General features: G+C 36.1%; 2 long non-coding RNA genes across 2 annotated transcripts in view; one reads left to right on the top strand and one right to left on the bottom strand.

The window, feature by feature from the left end:
- The window catches only part of LOC134484628 (uncharacterized), a 79,334-nt gene that overhangs the window by 19,206 nt on the left and 43,544 nt on the right, over positions 1-16,584 (top strand). Inside the window, exon 2 of the long non-coding RNA XR_010062146.1 lies at positions 8,488-8,546. This is a non-coding gene — a long non-coding RNA (uncharacterized LOC134484628). The remainder of the gene's footprint in view (positions 1-8,487; positions 8,547-16,584) is intronic.
- LOC134484627 (uncharacterized) lies at positions 11,398-13,939 on the bottom strand. The gene is made up of 2 exons (XR_010062145.1): positions 13,809-13,939; positions 11,398-11,661 (listed from the first exon to the last, which is right to left on the bottom strand). It is a non-coding gene; the product is annotated as an uncharacterized LOC134484627 (long non-coding RNA).

Below are 16,584 nucleotides of genomic sequence, written 5' to 3'. Positions count from 1 at the left end.
ATTATCAGTTTTTGAGAAGGTACCATGTAAGACTGAGAAGAAAGTGTCAGGACCCATAACAGGACAGGCTAATAACTAGCAGGTGATCATCCTGAGATACACAGCTTCGGATTATTTTATAATCTACAACTCGTTCTCCCTTATTAAGCAAAGTTGTAAGGGATTCATTTTGGGAAAGTTTACGCTATTAAATGCTATTCCTGTTGTTATTATTAGACATATATAACAATCATTGAGTAATAGCACACCCCTTTGTAGCAGATCTCTGCAGTCATACGAAGTTTTACTGTCCCGTAGTGATACTATACAGGCAAATAGATGAATTCTTTAGTCTTAATAATGATTCTACAATAATTCCTAAAATTATATCAATGGTTATTAATCTCTATTATAGTGGGACTGCTATAAGTCTCTTTATTTTTTTTTCTTTTTCTTTTTTTCAGAGCTGGGACTGAACCCAGGGCCTTTCGCTCGCTAGGCAAGTGCTCTACCACTGAGCTAAACCCCGAACCAGTATAAGTCCCTTTCTAATAGTCAAAATTGCAGTGACAATACTGCCGGTGTCCCTGGTGTCAACAGTTAATTTTTCTGAGATAGTAAACAGACTTTCTCCTACTAAGAACACATTCCATGATGTTGCAATACAGTTATCAAGAGTCATAAAAAGAAAACAAACGATTTGTTGCAGGTGCAAGGACAGTTAATATAAGATATTAACTGGGTTTATCTATATATAACATCACTAACAACTATGGTTTTGGATCTTCAGTGTGCCTGTGGAGCTGACACAGGTGATGAATGTTTCGCCAGATAATTACTCTTGATGGATATTGATGTAAAAATTCTCGGTTGTAAATTATGTTTCAATTTATGCTTGATCTTTCATATGAACTTGTGATGAACATTGTAATACGGGATCATATATTCTTAAAGATGTTTAAGTTCTGAGGAGAAAGAGAAGTCACACAGAAGGACTGAGAGAGAAGGACTGAACTGGAAGGACAGAGACAGGTGGACTGACCTGGAGATGGACAGAGCTGAAAAGTCAGCTTTGAGTTAAGGAGAACTGAGCTTAGTAGAACTGAGCCAAAAATATCTGGGCTGAGAAGAAATGTAGAGAGAAATAATGTAGATACTATAAGTAACATAAGAGGGCAATCTGCAGAATGCAGAGGAGAAGAGGAAAAGAGAAGCTGGAAAGAACAGAAGGTGCAGGCAGGTTTCTCCTTACCATGGGACAGAACAGGTCATTTCTTAATAGCAATGCAGGCTTACTCTTATCAAAAGGAACAAGGCTTTTCTCTTACACACTTGGGTTTAATTCACTTAGCATTAAAAGGGTCGAAGTGATTTTTTTCTTTATGTAATAAAGATTGGACCTCATCATTCTGCACTGGTGCTTGGTCTCTTGCTTCCTATGCATATGAAAGTAAGGATGTCTGTTTAAATATGTAATTACAAGAATGAATGCATATGTGTGTGTGTAAGAGTATAATTGTGAGAATGCGTGTAAGTTGGACCCAGCTGATTTTGAGTGGAAATATATAAATGCACGTTTATGGAATTCAGGTGTAAAATTACATGTTTATGCATATTTGGATATGTAAAATACTGACATCATTTGTGATTCAAATATACTAACAATATGTCTATACTTACCTTCATTAATATTTAAACTACTCATTGAAGAAATTTTAATGGATATATCAAAATTTGTTTATAGGAATGGTACATCAAATATTTCTGTTAATAGTCAAAATCAGGAAATTCTTTCTATATTTATGCATTTTGGTATTTGAATATGGAAGAAACTGAATGATCTTAGATTTTGTAATAATGTTATAAATCATTTATTCTTAATGTTTGTTGACAGAAAGAAGTTATCAACGAATACATATATACAATGTGCCACACATTACAAAAGCAATGTGCCACACCTTTGTAACATAAATAGAGCAAATTAAATATATAATTTATGAACTAAAGGTGAGCAATCATGTACAAAAGCAAAATATATCATAGAGTCTACCTACATTTGGAGTTAAGAGATGATTCATGCTTCCGTGTATTTCTTCCTAGACATCTAAAGAGATAAAATTAGTGTGGAAAAGGCTAAAACTGCAATTAGTGTGCTTCATGTAGTATACATATTTAAACAATGCTTTTGAAAAATATACAGTACATATTTTCAAGGTTACATATACAGCATATACAAAAATTCAGTGTCCATAAATTATCAATAACACTCAAGCTACTTTCTCTGGTCTTATTATATTTGAATTGTCAAAGATATACATGTATGTATGTATGTATACTCAAACAGGCATACTCACAGACAAACAAACAAACACACACAATACTTCTAAAAATTTAAAACAAATTTGTAAATAATAGTCTTTCAGACAAAACTAATGAAAAAGGATGAACTAAATTTCTAGTGTAATGTACTCTCAAAAGTGTACTTTCTAGCATATAAAACTTTACCTTATAATTTTTAAAAAAATCGTACAGGGCCAATATATGTAATCAGATCCCATTTGGACTTATTACTCAGAGTTAAAGTAGAAATTGAAATGAAGTGGGAAAAATATTAAATAACAAGATTTAGCTATACACTTTCAATTATACAAAAAAATCTGAGAAACAGTGAAATGACACAACATGTAAAATTGCTTTCTATTAAGCATTGATATCTAAGTTTAGTCTTCATAGTCTATATAAAAGAGAGAACTAAATCTCAAAAGTTTTTTTCCGGGCTTAAATACAATTTTCTTGGCTTGTGAATATACCCAGAACCAATCAATACAATGAAAATGGATAGATGTTGTGTTACAACAAATAAAACACATTTTGATTATTTATTCAGTATAAATTTATTTTTGTAGCATTTCTTCCTATGTTTCTGTTGGATATTATATAAATCCTCACTTTGGTGTGGTCAGTGCTTAAATTTAACTGAACATGACTGAATATGTCAATATAGTAGAAATGAATTCTTGGGGCAGAGAATACCTTTGGGTTAAACCTGGTTATAATGAAATGGTGGTGACAATGAGCACAACTAAATAGAAGGAAAGAAACTGTGGCTTCAGGTACAGGAGTCATTATAAGATTTCACTTTGTAGTGTTGGAAGAATTGTTCCGTGATATCATGAGATTGTGCAGTGAACAGGCCTTTTCTTTATTCCTGTAATGAAAGCAAAACTTTGTGTCTTTCAGTTCCTTCAGAGAGCTTGCTACGTGTGTAGATCAATCAGCAACTCGGGACGAGGGATTTAGGTGTGCAAAATATATTTTTGATACTGAATTTCTTCTAGGTACTTTAGGGAGCTAACTTCATAAGATTTGGAATATAATCAGACAAGAGCTTGTTAAAGATGTAGAAAAGCACGGAGTGTGGTGGCACAGGCCTTTAATCTTAGCACTGGGTACCAGAAGCAGGCCGAACTCTAAGTTCAAGGCCAGCTTGGTCTACAGAGAGAGAGAGAGAGAGAGAGAGAGAGAGAGAGAGAGAGAGAGAGAGAGAGAGAGAATAGGTGAAAGAGATAGTGAGTTCTGGTACTGCCAGGTATATAAAAGAAACAGTGTCACAAAAATGTTCAAGAATAAGTTCTGTATTATACAGAGAAAATTCTCATTTTATTTTAGTAAGATGTTAACAATTCTTTCTTGATTCTAATGAAATCTCTTAGCTATAAAATAATGTGAAGGCAACGAAAATGTAAGAAAAGATGTTTTACATCACTATTCCCCTTAAACTATAAGTTGAATTTTTACTAAATAATCCTATGTAAATACACTTTGAAGGCTTTTCTGTGATTAGCTAAAGGGCATTTACATTGTGAATTAAGAATGATGGATTTCATGCCAATCTTGAATTGTCATCACTAAGGTGTAGAAGCATATTAAGCATACAAAATCATACATAAAATTTTGCACAATAAAGAATGAGAACCTTTAATTGGTTTTCCTCTAATGTCAACACCTTCTTTTTGTTGGAGTGAAGATTGGATGATTTGAACTAATTTTATGAGAAATACCACCTGCTTTCAGAAGATAAGTAACAGAGAAAGATGAGGAAAAACATATGCTAAGGAACAATGAACTGGGATAGAGTATTCTATGTAATACATAGAACAATAAATTTGACCCATCTGTTACTGGTAAGGTGGGGACTTCATTACGCATATCTATGTACTTAAAAATGTTTTCTTTTCCTTCTTAAGTTTGTATGGTTGCTATGAAAACTATGGGTTTTGTGTTAAGATCTTTGCATATTTAATGATAGTTTTGAAATATTAGTGTTATAATCAAAAGCCGTGCTTTGTACATACTTTTTAAGCAACAAAAAAGAGAAGTGTCTGCTCGGGTTTTATGAAGAAAGTTACTATGTTAAACATGAATTAATTTTTCTGACATATACATTATCTTCATGTACCATGCTTGTTGATGAAACCTTAGCACATAGGAATGAATAGTAACCATCTTAGTATAGTTTCAGGATTTTATTGTATCTTGTTTGCCATGTGCCTTTCTATTAAAATGCTATCACTTTTCTAAGTCTCTTAATTTAACTGGAGAGGTTTGCAATATCTCCTAGTCTGTTGGTTATTCATATAATTCGTCTTTGGTGTTGTTATTGAATTTTATGACTAACTTCTTAATATTCTTTATTTTGAAGGTAAAATATATATATATATATACATATATATATGTAAAATAGTTTATAAAAAGATTACAGTTTTAGTGGAAATATAACTTAGTGATGAACAATTTTATAAGTATTCTCTAAATTATTGAATATTCTACATTTTATTAGTATAAAAATATTATAAATACCACATCCTTTATTAACTTTAACACACACTGCTCCAGTTAATATAAACACAAATATGTTCGTCATATTTATCTTTGAAATTTTCTTAGTTTCTTAGTTTCTTAATTTCTTGACTTTTCTATCTGAGCTTTCTCATCGTTTTTCAAAAATAAATCTATTGCTCTTTTATTGAGAATCATAATGAATATTCATTGATACATAGATATATAAGAATGTGACAATATACACAATGGTACTTCATTCTCCCTAGGAAAACTAAACCGAGTAAGGTAACAAAGACTTAGAAAGGCAAATACCATGTGTTCTTTTTCCAAGAGATCAAAGAATCTCCTTTTAATATACTTGTATTTATGTGAAGCTGTGGGTGGTTTGAGTTCACTTAACTGGTATACGTCACAGAGATTAGAGAGATTAGAGAGTAGGGTTTTAAACAGTGTGGAATGGAAGATATTGAGCATGTGGGATATGAATCTAGAAGTAAGAATAATGAAGAGAGACTAGTATAAGTGGTGAGGGACATAGGGCAGGCGGAAACAAAGAACTGAGGAAGCGAGGATGAGGGTGATTGTCTACAAACATAACATATGGCAACCTGTTACTTTATAGGTTAGGTTATAATAAATATTAAAATTTAAAACTAATACCATAATGTTCAATGCTATAAACATCATGTTTGAGGAAAAATGCCAGGAAGTGATATCAGAATGAAAACAATATATTTATCTTATTTGATCTTAGTCATATTATCCATAATTACTTGTTAAAAACATCATTTGTCTGCCAAATTTATGGTACCACTTAAAAATTGCCTGTGATATAATAATTCCTTATGATAGTAGAGAATTTTTATTATTAGGTCAATTTTTAAAATCTGTGATTTGATCTTGTTTTAAGTTTCTTTTTACCTAAATTTGGTCCTCATGACATTCACTCATACTAAATTATAATTTTCAATTTTAACATACTACTCTAAAATATGATCAAGAGGGTTGTTGAAATTGCTCAATTATAAGTAATATTATCCATAAACTACAGGACATCCTCCACAAAGCTTAAAGGTACAAAGAAGATAAACAAGAAGAATGGCCAAAGTGCATAAGATAGACTCTCACTTAGAATGGGGAATAAAATAGTCTAGGAGGCCGATTGAGGAAAGGAACTAGATGAGAGATGGAAGGAAGAGGAGAATGGATCCTGTGTGTGCAGGGAAGGAGATAGGACCCGATAGTCATGAGAAAGAAAGGAAATCTTGAACTTAAAGAGATGAGGAGGTGGGAGAAACCTCCAGGAAGAGAAAGAGACCTGGTATAATGGAGGTACCCACGAATCAATGGGGTGACCTAAGCTGTGAATTACATTGGTGATATGAAACATTAAGAGGCCAACTCCCATTGCCTGGAAAGACCAGCAGTGGAGGGATAAAGACACAAATACACCCACAAAACCTTCTTCGCAAAATTTTTCAAGCCTAAAAGAAAATCTGAACCGCATTCTAGGGTCCATATTGTCCTTTGCTTTACTGATGGCTGGTAATTTTTGCTTAAATTAAGGATTTGAGAGATTATCATTTGAAGTAGGTATACAATATTTATACTGTTATATTCATGCTTTAGCTGGGCCAACTTTGTTGCCAATATCATTGCAAAAATTAAAATTGGAAAACAGAATATTTGAGTACACATTCAGTAATATATATAACGTCTCCTTTCAAAGAATGTACAATAAGAAAATGTAATACAATATTCATTCACCTAAATGTCTGGAAGGAAAATATTGGACTTTGGGAAACAGAGAAAACCTAGGAACTTGAAGTGTATGTCACAGGAATGGAACTGGGAGTGGAATTATTATCCAGAATAATCTCCTCCACCCCATGTTCCTAGATCTTTATACCCATGCCAAGCCCCTGACCAACATTCTCTATTCCGAACATGTACGTACGAATGAAGCAAAGAGAAGTCTCCAGCATTAGAGATATATAGTATTTAAAGGTTTCCAGTGTGTCACAAGAGACACTCTTGGAAAGGGAACCCTCAAATCTGGTCAATGTAAAGAAAGCTGTTCAACAGTTAGATCATGGCAGTTCTCAGTGACATCATCATTAGGTCCTCCCTGAAATATCTCTTGTATCCTGAAGAGCTCTAGCTTTTCTGTGATGTCACAAGTGTCATGGTGACAGCAACTGCCTCTTGGATATTCTTTGAGGACCTCTAGGGTTAACTCATTGACCTCTTATTCTGGCTAAACAGCCATTTGTTAGGGAGATAAAAGAGAAGGAAGCTGGCCTTCTGTCTTTGTATAAAAAAAGGAAAAATAAATGGTCCATGGAAAAGCTCAGTGAGTCTTGGGTAGGCGTTGAGTGTTGTATCTGAAGAGATAGCCTTGATCTGAGCCTTACACACATGGGAATACAGAGCTGGGATTCTCTCATTATCATCTGGACTTCCCTGCTTGATATGGTTTCTGGAATTCAGAGAGTTTATATAATCATTTTCTTCATTCCAAAAGTCAGTTGTTGGGAAGGGCACAGTTGTTCTAGTGAGAGCTCATGGCTTTCACTCTTTTTGCCCTGAAGAAAAAGGTCCGAAGAAACAAAGGATAGACAAGTATTGTCTGCTCAGCTCAGTGTAAACGCCTCCATGCTTTGGATACCTATAGTGCAGTTTGTGTCTGACACTGATATTTGGGAGAGAAGAGCTTCTAGTTGAGACTTCATCATCTCAGTCTTTCCACTAGTATTACTCTGATTACCATTTCCTGATAGTTACCCTTTAGATTTCTGAGTCAATATGTGTAATTAGCTGACAGATGTCTTTTCTTTAATTTATTTCATTTTTTTTTAATTTTTAGCAAATTTTATTGCTTTTTTTATTTGGATATTTCTATATTTGAATTTCAAATTTGATTTTCTTTCCCAGTTTCATGTCCATAAGACCCGTAACTAGTCCACCTAACATTCTTCTATAACCTACCTTAGTGAACCTTGATATTACCTTGAACTGAGAGTTAAACCTAGGTTGGACCAGGAACTTCTCCTTCCATTGGTTCCCAACAAGGCCATCCACTGCTACATATGCAGTTGGACACATAGGTCTGTCCAAGTACAGTCTTTGAATATTGGTTTAGTACCAGAAAGCTCTGGTTCACTGGCATTGTTGTTCTTATGGAATTGAAATCCCCTTAAGCTCTTGTAATTCTTTCTCAAAAACTACCAACAAGAGATCCATTTTTGGTTCACTGGTTTGCCAGTAGCATTCTCTTCTGTATTTGACTTGCTCAAGCTGTGTCTCTCAGGAAAGATGTACATCTCGTTCCAACTATACATTTGGTGGCTCCTACAGCTATGAGGTTAGGTGGAATTTTCACATGGATTATGTACACCTAGGTCAAGAATGTAGAATCCACAAATGGCAATTCCAAACACCTCCCTCTTATTCTTATGAACCTATTGAAGTTGAAGTTTCCCTGGACATCAAGCCATTCATCTCCCTGCACATTCTCCTGAATTTTATGTTTGTCCTGAAGTAACAACCATGGTAAAACCTCGAAAACCTTCACGTCTGGCCCTAGAGGAACAGGAAGTTAGATATTAAAGAACTGATGTCTAATGAGACTACTGAAACATATTCTATATTTCATGTTTTCCTTAGCTTTTCTGATGTCTCGAAATTTTTGGATAAACTAAGGATTTGGAAGTTCATCATTGGAAGTAGGTACATAATATTTACATTTTTATATTCAACCTTAGGTGGGACCCTTGGATTGCCAAAATCACTGCAAAAAAACATGAAATTGGAAAACAGAATTTTTCACTTCACATTCAGGAATATATAAAGTCACCTATCAAGGAATGTACAATGAGAAACTGTAATGAAATATGAATTCAATTAAAGGATTGTAGGGAAAATGCTGGCCTTTGGGAAACAGAGATAACCTAGGATATTGAACTGTATGTCACAGTAATGGACCTGGTAATAAAATTATTATCCAGAGGAATCTCTTCCACTCCATGTTCCGAGATCTTTTCTACCCATGCAAAGCTCCTGATTATCTTTTCCTTTCAGAGCATGTAACCACTAAGGAAATAAAGAGAAGTTTCTAGCTTTAAAGACATGTAGTATGAAAAGGTTTCCATTGTTTCACAGGAGACAAACCTTGCAAGGGCACCCTCGAATCTGGTCATTGAAAGGAAAACACTTTAGCAGGTAGGCCATGGCAATTCTCAGTGACATCACCATTAGGCCTATCTAAAAAAATCTGTTGTATCCTGGAGATCCCTAGTTTCTTCTGTGATGTAACAAGTGTTGTCCTGACAGAAGTTGCCTCTCCAGTAGTCCTTCAGTACCTCTAGGGTTTACTATTTGGCCTCTAATTCAGCATAAACAGCCTTTGGGAAGGAGAAAAAAGAGGATGAAGTGATCAAAGATGGGAAGAAGGAAGCTGGCCTTCTGCTTTGTTATAAAAAAAAAGAAATATGTGGTCCATGGGAAATCTCAGTCATTTCTGGGTAGTGGTTGAGAAGGTTTGCTGAAAAGATAGTATTGATTGGAGCCTTCCAAATATGGTAATAAGGAGATGGGAGCCTCTCAGATGCATCTGGAATTCCCTGCTAGTTATGGTTCCTGGAAGTCGGAGAATTTATATCATTCATGTCTTTTTTCCAAAGCCAAGTGTTGGGAAGGGCACAGTTTTCTTTAAAGCTGATGGTTTTGGTCCTAAGGAAGAAGGGAAAGACAAGTATTGTGTCCTCAGCTCAGAGTAAATTACTCCGTGCTTTGGATTCCTAGAGTGCAGATTGTGTCTGACACTGATATCTGGGAGAGAAAATTGCTTCTATTTGAGATTTCACCATCTTCGTCTTTGAACTAGTATTACTCTGACTACCATTCCCTGACAGTGACCCTTTAGATTTCTGAGTCAAAGGGTGTAATTAATTGGCAGTTTTCTTTTCTTTTATTTCTTTCTTTTTTTTCTTTTTTAGCAAAATATATAGCTTTTTTAAATTTGATATTTCTATATTTACATTACAAATGTTATTCCTTTTCCAATTTCCTGTCTCTAAGATTCCTAACCAGTCCACCTCCCATTCTACTATAATCCCCTTACTACCCCTTTGCATTCCCATGAACTGTGAATCAAATATAGGGAGGACCAAGAGCTTCTACTTCTGTTGGTTCCCAAGAAGGCCATCTGGTACTAAATATGCAGTAGGAGCCATAGGTATGTCCATGTACATTCGTTGAATATTGGTCTAGTACTAGAAAGCTCTGGTTCATTGATATTGTTTTTCTTATGGGTTTGCAAACCCCTTTACCTCTTGTAATCCTTTCTCAAAGTTATCAACAAGAGTTCCATTTACAAGTAACTGGTTTGCCACAAGCATTCACTTATGTAATTGACATATTCTAGCTGTGTTTCTCAGGAAATGTCTATATCCTCTTCCTGGCAGAATGCACTTCTTAACTTCAACAATCTTATCTTATTTTGGTGGCAGATCTATCTATCTATCTATCTATCTATCTATCTATCTATCTATCTATCTATCTATCTATCATATATATATTGGCTCCTATGTGAGGTTAGATGGAATTTACCATTGATTCTGCGCATCTAGAACAAGAATGTAGAATCTACAGATGCAAAGTTCCCTCCTGTCCTTATGAACTTATTGAAATTGAGGTTTCAGTTGAACTCAAAACATTTCTTTCCCTGCCCATCCACCTAAGTCTTATGTTTGGCCTGAAAAAAGAATCATTGTAAAATATCCAAAAACCTCAAGTGTGGCCATGGGAACACAAGAAGGAAGATATTGCAGAAATGATATCAAATGGGAATAGAGAAACAAATTGTATAGTACATGTTGTCTTTGATTTACTGATGTATGATAATTTTTGGATAAAATAAGAATTTGGAGTTTATCATTTGAAGTAGGTACAAAATATTTACACTGTTCTCTGCACTCTATACTTCGGCCCTCTTTTTTGCCAAAATCATTACAAAAATGCAATTGTAAAAGAGAATTTTTGAGTACACTTTCAGGAATGAATACAAAGTGCCCTATCTAGGAATGAAGAATTAGAAAATGAAATACAATATTCACTCAATTAAAGGTCTGTATGGAAAATAATGGCCTTTGGGAAACAGAGAAAAACTAGGAAATTGAACTGTATGTCACAGGAATGGACCAGGGAGCAAAATTATTATCAAGAAGAATCTCCTCCACTCCATCTTCCTAGATCTTTTCTACCCATGCCAACTCCCGATTAATTTTGTCCATTAAGACCATGTAAACACTAATGCAGCAAAGAGAAGTCTCTAGCGTTAGAGAGATGGAGTACAAAAGGTTTCCACTGTGTCATAGGAGACTCTCCTAGAAAGGGCACCGTCAAATCTGGTCAATGTAAGGAAATCTGTTTAGCAGGTAGTCCATGGCAATTCTCAGTGACATCATCCTTAGTACCCCCGTAATATATCTCTTGTATCCTTGAGAGCCCTATCTTCTTCTGTGTTGTCACAAGTGTTGTCCTGACAGCAACTGCCTCTCAGATATTCATTCCATATATCTATGGTTTACTAATTGGCCTATAATTCAGTGTAAAGAGCCATTTGGGAGGGAGGACAAATAGGATGAAGATATCAGAGATGGGGAGAAGAAAGTTGACCTTCTGTCTTGGTACAAAAAAGGTCCTTGGGAAAGCTCTCTGAGTCCTTAGTAGGTGTTGAGTTGTTTCATGAAGAGATTGTCTTGATCTGAGCCGTCTACAAATGGGAATTAGGAGCTGGGGTCCTCTCAGAAGCATCTGGACTTCCTGCTCTTACAGTTCCTGGAAATCAGAGAGTTTATATCATTAATTTCTTTATCCCAAAACCCAAATTTGGGAAGGTCACAGTTGTTTTCCTGACAGCTCATGGCTTTTATTCTTTTTGCCCAGAAGAAAAATGTCCTAAGGAAGAAGTGAAAGACAAGTACTATGTCCTCATCTCAGGGTAAACTCCTCCACGCTTTGGATTCCTATAGTTCAGTTTGTGTCTGACACTGATGTCTGGGAGAGAGAAGTGCTTCTAGTCGACTCTTAATCATATCAGTCTTTTCACCATTATTATTCTGATTACCATTCCCTGACAGTTACTCATTATATTTCTGAAACAATAGGTGAGAATGGCTAGCAGTTTCTTTTTTCATTTCTTTCATTTTTTTAGTAAATTTTTGCTTATTTTATTGGCTATTTCTATATTTACATTTCAAATGCTATTTTCTTTCCAAATTTCCTCTCCATAAGGTCGTAACTGGACCGACTCCCCTTCTTTTACAACCCTCCTTACTGCACCTTGACATTTCCTTGAACTGGGAACCAAACCTGAGAAGGACCAAGGGCTTCTACATCCATTGGTGCCCAAGGAATCCATCCTCTGCCACATATGCTGTTGGAGCCATAGGACTTTCCATGGGCAGATTTTGAATATTGGTTTGGTGTCAGAAAGCTCTGGTTTGTTGGAATAGTTGTTTTTATGGGGTTGAAAGTCCCTTCAGCTCTTGTAATCCTTTCTAAATATCTACCAAGAAGAGACATGCTTTCTGTTCACCAGTTTACCACTAACATTCACTTCTATATTTAATATGCTCTAACTATGACTCTCTGGAAAGATCTTTCTCCAGTTCTTGGCAGCATGCACCTCTTACCTTCATCAATCTTATGTAATTTTGGTGTCTCCTACACCTATGAGGTTTGGTGGAATTTTAACATGGATTATGCACAACTGGGTCAAGAATGTAGAATCCACAAATGACAATGCCAAATAGATGCCATTCTCTACTTATGAAACTATTGAAGTTAAGTTTTCCCTGGACCTCAAGACATTCCTCTCACTGTCCATCCTCCTGAACCTTATGTTTGGCCTGAACAAAGAATCAGGTTAAAAAACCCTCAACCCTCATGTCAGAACCTTGGAAATAAGGAAGGGAGATATTAGAGATCTGATTATCTTTTGGGACTACAGAACCACATTCTAGAGTTGATATTGTCCTTTGCTTTACTGATGTCTGTGATTATTGGATAAAATAAGGATTTGGGAGTTTATCATTTGAAGTAGGTACACAATATTTACACTGTTATATTCACTTTATCATTGGGCCAAAATCATTGCAAAAAATGGAATTTTAAAACAGAATTTTTGAGTAAACATTCAGGAATATTTATAAAGTTCCCTATCAAGGAATGTACAATAAGAAATTGAAACACAATATTCATTCAATTAAAGGTCTGTAGGGAGAATACTGGCCTTTGGGAAACAGAGAAAACCTACAAAATTTTTATGTATTTCACAGGAATGAACCTGGGAAAAAATTATTATCTAGAAGAATCTCCTGCACTCCATTTTCTTAAATCGTTTATACACATGCCAAACCCATGGCTAACTTTCCCCATTCAAAGCATGTAACCACTAATGAAGAAAAGAGATTTCAACAGTTTTAGAATGATGGACTATGTAAAGGTTTCCACTGTGTCACAGGAGACGTACCTGGAAAGGGCACTCAAAATCTGGTCAATGTAGGGAAATCTGTTTCGCAGGTAGGACATGGCAGTTCACAGTGACATCATGATTTGGCCCTACTGCAAGTATCTCTTGTAACCTGGACTCCCTAGCTGCTTCTGTGACATCACAAGTGTTGTTGTGGCTGCAACTGCCTCTCTGATATTCTTGCAGTACCTCTAGGGTTTAATAATTGACCTCTAATTCACGGTAAACAGCCATATGGGAGGGAGAACAAAGAGGATAAAGATTTCAGTGATGTGGAGAAGGAAGCTTGCCTTCTATCTTTGTATAAAAAAAGGAAGATGTACATCATCCTTGGGATAGCTCAGAGTCCTTAGTAGGGATTGAGTGGGATCTCTGAAGAGTTAGGCTTGATGTGAATCTTCCACATATGGGAATCAGGAGCTGGGAGCTTTTCAGAAGCATCTGGACTTACCTGTTCATATCATTCCTGGAAGTCAAAGAGTTTATATCATTATTTTTTTTTATTCCAAAGCCAAGTGATGGGCAGGGCACAGTTGTTTTGCTGAGATCTCATAGCCTTATTCTTTTTGTCAAGAAGAAAATGGTCCTAAGGAAGAATGGAAAGACAAGTATTGAGTCCTCACCTCAGAGTAAATTCCACCATGCTCTGGATGCCTATAGTGCAGTTTTTGTCTGATACTGATATCTGGGAGAGAGAAGTGTTTCTAGTTGAGTCTTCATCATCTCAGTCTTTCCATTAGTATTACTCTGACTATCATTCCATGAAAATGACTTTTACATTTCTGAGTCAATAGCTGTGAATACTTCGCAGTGTTCTTTTCTTAAATTTCTTTATTTCTTTTTATTTTTTTTGCAAATTTTATTCCTGTTTTAATTGGGTATTTCTATATTTACATTTGAAATGTTATTTCCTTTCCCTATTACCTGCACATATGATCCCTAACCGGCCCCACTCCTCTTTTTCTATAACTCCCCTACTGTCCGTTTTCAATTCACTGATTTGCCTCTAGAATTCACTTCTTTATTTGATATGCTCTAGCTGTGTCTCACAGGAAAGATCTCTATACAGTCCCTGGCACAATGCACTTCTTAGCTCCATCAATCTTATCTAGTTTTGGTGACTGATGTGTATATATTTTTGCCACATGTACGGCCTGCTCTGAATGGGATTTCCTCAGTCTCTGCTCGAAATTCATAGATATTATTGTGTCCACCTTTTGAAAAGGATTAAAGCATGCACATATTGTGTATCATTTTATTGAGCTTCCAGTTGTCTAAGGTCCTAAGGAAGTGAACTGCATCTTTGGTAATTTTAGCTTTTGTGCCAATATCCACTTTTGGTGATTTCATAAAATGTGTGATTTCATACCATTTTGTGATTGGGTAACCTCAATCATTACGATATTTTCTAGATCATCCCATTTGTCTTTGGCTTTCTTGAGATAATTGGTTTTAAGAGTTGAGTAGTACACAATTGTTTAGATGTACTACATTTTCTGTATTCATTCCTCTGATGAATGCCATTACGGATTCTTCTAGCTCTTGGGTATTATACATAAGGCAGCTCCCAGAAATGAACCCACACACCTATGGGCACTTTACTTTTGACAAAGGAGCCAAAACCATTCAATGGAAAAAAGAGCATTTTCAGGAAATGGTGCTGGTTCAACTGGAGGTCAGCATGTAGAAGAGTGCAAATCGTTCCATGCTTATCACCGTGTGCAACGCTTAAGTCCAAGTGGATTAAGGACCTCCAAATCAAACCAGATACAGTCAAACTAATAGAAGAAAAACTAGGCCAGCATCTCAAACACATGGGCACTGGAAAAAATTTCCTGAACAAAACACCAATGGTTTATGCTCTAAGATCAAGAATTGACAAATGGGGTCTCATAAAACTGCAAAGCTTCTGGAAGGGAAAGGACACTGTGGTTAGGATAAAACGGCAACCAAGAGATTGGGAAAAGATATTTACCAATCCAACAACAGATAGAGGGCTTATATTCAAAAGATGCAAAAAACCCAAGAAGTTAGACAAATAACCCTATTAAAAAATGGGGTTCAGAACTAAACAAAGAATTCACAGCTGAGGAATGCCGAATGGCTGAGAAACACCTAAAGAAATATTCAACATCTTAAGTCATAAGGGAAATGCAAATCCAAACAACCCTGAGATTTCACCTCAAACCAGTGAGAATGGCTAAGATCAAAAACTCAGGTAAAAATAAATGCTGGCGAGGATGTGGAGAAAGAGGAACACTCCTCCACTATTGGTGGGAGTGCAAACTGGTACAACCATTCTGGAAATCAGTCTGGAGATTCCTAGGAAAATTTCACATTGAACTACCTGAGGATCCAGCTGTACCACTCTTCGGCATATACCCAAAAGTTGCCCCAACATATAAAAAAGACACATGCTCCACTATGTTCATCACCCCCTTATTTATAATAGCCAGAAGCTGGAGAGAACCCAGATGCCCTTCAACAGAGGAATGGATACAGAAAATGTGGTACATTTACTCAATGGAGTATTACTCAGATGTCAAAAACAATGCCTTTATGAAATTCATAGACAAATGGTTGGAGCTTGAAAACATCATCCTGAGTGAGGTAACCCAATCACATAAAAACACACATGGCATGCACATGATAAGTAGCTATTAGCACAACTGCTTGAATTACCCTAGATGCATAGAACACATGAAACGCAAGATGGATCATCAAAATGCGAATGCTTCACTCCTTCTTTAAAAGGTGAATAAGAATACACTTGGCAGGGAATAGAGAGGAAAAGATTAAAACAGACACAGAAGGAACACCCATTCAGAGCCTGCCCTACATGTGGCCCTTACATATACAGCTACCCAATTATACAAGATGGATGAAGCAAAGAAGTGCAGGCCGACAGGAGGCGGATGCAGATCTCTCCTGAGATACACAGCCAGAATACAGCAAATACAGAGTCTAAGGCCAGTAGCAAACCACTGAACTGATAACAGGACCCCCGTTGAAGGAATCAGAAAAAGAACTGGAAAGCTTGAAGGGGCTCAACATCTCATATGAACAAAAATGCCAACCAAGCTGAGCTTCCAGGGACTAAGCCACTACCTAAAGACTATACATGGACTGACCCTGGACTCTCATTTCATAGCTAGCATTGAATATCCTAGTAAGATCACCAGTGTAAGGGGAAGTCCTGGGTCCTGCTAAGACTGAACCCCCAGTGA

This window comes from Rattus norvegicus (assembly GCF_036323735.1).
Source record: "Rattus norvegicus strain BN/NHsdMcwi chromosome Y unlocalized genomic scaffold, GRCr8 chrY_unlocalized_2, whole genome shotgun sequence".
Lineage (NCBI taxonomy): Eukaryota > Metazoa > Chordata > Mammalia > Rodentia > Muridae > Rattus > Rattus norvegicus.
The sequence above is the reverse complement of the archived record's forward strand: the minus strand, read 5'-3'. Positions and strand labels throughout refer to the sequence as shown.